We start from the raw sequence: 5,563 nt of genomic DNA, 5'->3' as shown, positions 1-5,563 counted from the left end.
CTGGGCTGCTCCCAGCAGGCAGATGGGATGTTGCAAGCCCTGCTGGGAGCAGCCCAGGCTCTGTCGTTGGCAGCAGCTAACCAGAGCCAGAGCTGGCCCAGGCATGCTGAGCAAAATGGCCTTGCGTGCCATGCTTGGCACACGTGCTGCAGGTTGCCGGCCCCTGTCTTAGACCAACACAGCCAGGGCAGTGAATGCAGCCTTGACAAGAGCAGAGTGGAGCTGCAGGCAGCTTGTCCAGAGCTTATGGGGAGGCAGTTCTTATTTGCTGCACACACCCCCAGGTTAGGCATGGGGAGCATGTGCGCCTCCCGGATTTGTGCATGGGGTAGAGGCGGGCTGCTTGCTATGGAGTCAGGGATGGGAGGTTCACTGGCCTCTTCTTAGCGGCAGAGTGGGGGAGGGGGGTGCAGCTTGACTAGGGCTGTGCTCAGAGCAGGTGGCTACCCCAAAATTCGCCATAGCTGCCTCTCCCAGTGTCGCCACCTCCTGCCCCGAGCACAGCCCTGGCCAAACTCCCCCACCAGGAAGAGACCAGCACAGCCCCCAGCCCTGAGTCCACAGTGGGTAGCCCCCCATTTCCCTGCACACAAATCTGGGGGGGGGCACATGCCCCCCCATGCTTCCCCCTAGGGTGCACACAGCAGTGGGGAGCTGCGCCACCTCCCCCCCACCCACATCCCCAGACAAGCCTCCCAGAACTCTGTCCCACTCCCGACAGGGTCACATTTACCACCCTGGCTGGACAATGCCAGTCCCCTGCTGCACTCCCTAAAGCACAGTGGGGTCCTCATTCTGCCCCCACCCCCACAAGGCACAGCACATGCCCAGAAGAGGTATCACATCATTTTGACCAGGCTTGTCCAACATTTGTATGGATCATGCGCTTCACTGGGGCTTTTCGACACTTTTGATTGAATTGGCTATTAGATAAAGTGCCTGGAAGCCCCACTGAAATGCGCAGTCTATACAAATGTTGGGCAAACTGGGTCAAACCTACGGTTCCTGCTTCCTCTTATGGTAGAGTGCTGTTTTTTGTGGATGGGGGTTCACATCTGTCAGCGGCTTTTATGCCCTCGTGTTTGTGAAGTACCTTTGACTTATCAGATTGACATACATGGTCACTACTTCCTGGACATTCATTTATTCTCTCAAATTCTAAAACAAAGAAAGGTTTTACATTGCCAAAATGTATACAAATACAACATAATAATGAAACAAGAACCTAGTTTCAATATTTTATTTTGGTGTTAGATGGTGGGGAGAGGAAGTAATTCTGCTTTCATTAATTGTGAATCCACTGGTTTAATTGTGTTTAGTTCAGCACTTGAGTAGATTTATTTTTATTTTAAAAGCCTCAATATTAAAAATGCACAACCAAAAGTCTGGGTGGGTTTTTCTGAATTTAAATCTTGCCCTGGATTACAAGAACATTCCGTTGCTTTAAGTTCAGTATTTTTTGCCAGTTCTGTCTTAATTTAGTCCCACATAGTATTATGGTATCAGAAAAGATTTCTAAGCCTTTAACAGCCCGAAATAGTGCCTTGGATTCACCTGAAAGGCCATGGGCAACTAAATACAAGTCTTGAAACCTGAAAACAGTTACAGGCTTCAGTACACACAACAGAAAAATGTAATGTAATAAACAATAAGCAAAATCAGGAAATCAAGTATATGAAAAATGTTATATCTTAATCTTAACGTAGATAATGTTTCTGTTAAAGGAAAATACTTTAAAGGAATTTACTTGTTCTCAGCATTTTAAAATCACAAATTGTAGCTCCACCCCTACCCAGTTTCTGAATGTAGGGTATGGTTTCAAAGTTATGTTTTATCAGAAAGACTACCAAAATGACATTGTAGCCTACCCAGCTACCAGAAGATGGTTTCTGATTTACATTAATTTTTCTGTAGTATGGCAACTTGTACACAGCTTAAAACCAATTAACACAATATGAACTGTAACTTGAACTTCTTTACACAACAACAGTTTATATAGTAGTCTCCATTTTAAAAGTGTTGCATCTCATACAGCCTTGTGCATTTCTGAGTAAGTCCCACCTATATGTAAAATATTTAAGGCATTCATGCAAAAATCCAGTCTCCTGGGTTGCATTCTCTTTGTGTTTTGTAGGAGTGGGGATGGAGTGCTTTTCTTTTTCTCTCGTCATATTGCTGGAAGGCTTACTTACAGATTTGGCATTTTTAGTGGTTGAGCATGGGCCGCTAAAATTATATAACAAATTTGCAAGGTTGCTGGAGTGGGACAATGTTTCGTTTTGTTTGTATAGTTGATGGTGCTCTAGAGTCTAGGTAACTATCACCATTTCCAACTGAAAATATGCATCCTTTGGTGCAAGGTTGATGAAAGCTTGCCCAGTAGCCACAATTAATCTTCATAATCATAAGCTATAGTGAGGGTAGATCCTAGGATGCACAGCTCTGTCTTGATTCAAGCTGCTTACCTAGATCAGGGGCATCAAACATATGTCTGTGAACCAGGTCCAGCCTGCAGAGCCACTCCATCCAGTCTGTTGGGCTGCTTCAGGGCCAGGAAATTTGCAGCGTGGCTAGCTGTGGGTATCACCTGCTGCAGAATCCAAGACCCCATTGCACATGGCCCTTAACTGCAGGAGGGCAAACAGCCCCATTGACTCTGCAGTTCCTTGGCCTGCAGCTGCTAGCCTGGCCACCACTGCCACTTGTGTCAACTTTTCCATGGCAAGTGGCTGCTTGCCATGCTGTTGCCAGTGCCTCCATCTCCACTGCTGGCCCCACCACAGCTGCTGCTGCTTGCCCTATGAATCCAGCCTATTAGAAAGTGTATGGTCTAGATCCAGCCTGGAGCACCTCACCTTAGTGACAACTGTGGCTTGCTTAATGTGGCTGATAAAAATTTATAGTAGTATCCTTTCTCATATATTGGAAAAGCTGGTGAGCTGATGGGATGGGAGAGATTTGGGTATCAATTTAAAAACAGAGCCAAGTATCTTTCTGATTTCTTACCTGGGGCTACCTGCAGCCTCAGAGTTTGTGATCCATACTGCAATTAGAATAAACTTGGAATCCTTTGTAATTTTTCTGGATTATATTTCAAAGCATGAGCCACGCATATACACAGTTAAGCACATTGCAGTGTTTCATCATTAATTAGTTTAGTAATGATCAAATTGAAGTCATAACTAAGCCTGAATCAGATCAGTAGGTTCAAATAACCAAATTAATATAGCAAATATCAAATCCAAATTATGACATGAGGAGAAATTACTTTGTGTTAACCTTGAATTGAGAGAATTTGAGGCAAAGCCTGTTTCCTTTCATTCTGAGACTACAGCAAGGCACCACAGCATGTTGATCTAGCTCAGTGGGGGCCAGTCATTTTTGCTGGCATACCCCAAATCAGCCATGATTTGGCTGATCCTCATCAATCCCCTTCCCCTGCCTGATCTGCTACTCTATAGTTTTCTGCTCCCTGTTCAATCTACTGCTCTGCTGTATGTTCCCTGCTTTATCTGCTACTCTGTTGCTTGTCCCCTCCCTGATCTGCCACACGCCACACACAGAGACTGCCGGTGCTACTTGCAGCACACATGCTGTGGGTTGGCCACCCCAATCTAGCTTATCTTCCCACTACTCTTGATAACACAGAATATTTTCACTGACTTCGAACCCAGTCAGAGGTTCAGTCGTACAGAACTGCAACATTTGGGTTGAAGGAGAGCTGTTTAAAATAGTCTGTGACTAATTGTAACCGTTTAGTGTTTACCTTCAGTAAACCAGGGCCATTCAACCAATGTCCTATGTGTGGGCTGCCTGTGGCCCCTGAAGGGTTAGCATGTGGCCCACAGCTGCCACAGCTCCCCTTTCCTGCAATCGCTCCTTCAACTGCAGCTGGTTCTTCAGGCTCTCCTGCTCCTGCTCCTGCTGCTGGGGGTAGGGTTGTGCAGCAAAAGGAGACCTAGAGTGCCTGAGCTGCATGTATAGTAGGGGACCACAGCTGAGAAAGGCAGAAGCCTGGCTGCCCACACCTCAAGTGGGCACATGGCTGTGGAAAGAGTGTGCTGCATGTCCTGGGAGGTGCCAGGCTGCCTGTGTTGCAAATCAGGGGGGAAGGGACTGCTTGCTCAGCATGCGTGGCCAGGAGGTATTGCTCAGCATGCATGGCCAGGAGGTGGTAGGGAGGAGCCAAACTGCCTGTTAGGGGTGCAGTGATAGAGATTTGTGGGGGTTGATATCAATAGCCGATTTTTAAGGAGGTATATCGGCTGATACCGATCCGATTTCAAATACAGCTGCTTCCAGTTGGTAAGTCTGTTGTGGTGGAAGGGGATGGGGGAGGGAAGGGACATGGCAGGGCATATCATTACCCCCTCACAGTGAGGGAGAGAGTGGGGCTGGGGCAAGTGCTGCCCAGTAGGGGAGGGTGGATCCATGGCTCGTCCAGGTGTGTGGGGGGGGTGGGGAGGAGGGCAGCTCTGAACTCTGCGTTGCACTCCAGGAGGGCGTGAGGGGCATGTGCCCCCAGATCTGTGTGGGGCAGGGCGGGCTGCAGCTGCGGGCTGGAGCTGGGGCTGCTCTGAGCTCTTCCTGGCAGGGGCTGAGCTGGGCTGCGCAAGGTGCGGGCGGTGACGGCACTGGAAGGGGGACGGTGTGTGTGGGGGGGGTGGCAGCTGCAGCCACACCAATTTTTGCCATAGCCTCTCTCTCCATAGCCCCCCTCCCAGCACCGCCACCACGCGCCCAGAGTGCAGCCCCAGTCCAACCCCAGCCTCCCCCCCAACACACACACACTAGGAAGAGTCCAGCACAGCCCTGGTCCCAGCTGCAGCCCACCCCACCCATGCCTCTTGCAGATCTGGGGGCACATGCCCTTCACCCCGTGCCCTTCTGGGGTGCATGTAGCAGCAGAAGCTGCCCGCCACTCTCCACGCCTCCCAGACAAGCTGTAGCACTGTCTCTTGCCCCACCCCAGTTGGGAAGTGCCTGCCCCAGCACCACTCCCTCCCTCAGCATGGGGGGCGTTGATCTGCTTCCCCCATGTCCCTTCTTTCCCCCCTCCCCTTCCACCACAACAGATTTACCAGCTGGACACAGCTCTCCAAGCTGGGCTATGCTCTTCACTGCCTGTATGCTGCATTGTGGCTGCACGCATGCACGAGCATTTATCAGCCAAATTATCAGCCACATCAGACCGATTTCTAATACACTCAATTTTCTTTATATTGGTGTGGATCCGATATCGGACCAATGTATCAGTGCAACTTTACTACCTGTCCTATGTGCGTGGGGGAGGTAAGCGGGGGAAGGTGTGCTGGGCCACCTGTGCAGCGGGAAAACCCTGGGGGAGGGACCGCCCACATAGTGAGCTGCCTTCAGTCAATGACCAGCACCTTATGCAGCCCCCGGGACTGTGGCCTGTTCAGCACGTGGCCCCCAGCTTCCTGGAAATTGGCTGTTCTTCAGTAAATTATGATAGGTACCTTTCCTGTGCATGCACTAATGGAAAAAAATAAGGGGAGTTTGGAAGAGAGATGAAGATATCCCTTTGAAAACAAAGATAAAA

The sequence above is a fragment of the Crocodylus porosus genome, unplaced genomic scaffold, assembly GCF_001723895.1.
Source record: "Crocodylus porosus isolate Cpor-Errol unplaced genomic scaffold, CroPor_comp1, whole genome shotgun sequence".
Classification (NCBI taxonomy): domain Eukaryota; kingdom Metazoa; phylum Chordata; order Crocodylia; family Crocodylidae; genus Crocodylus; species Crocodylus porosus.
This window is presented reverse-complemented; position numbering follows the sequence as displayed.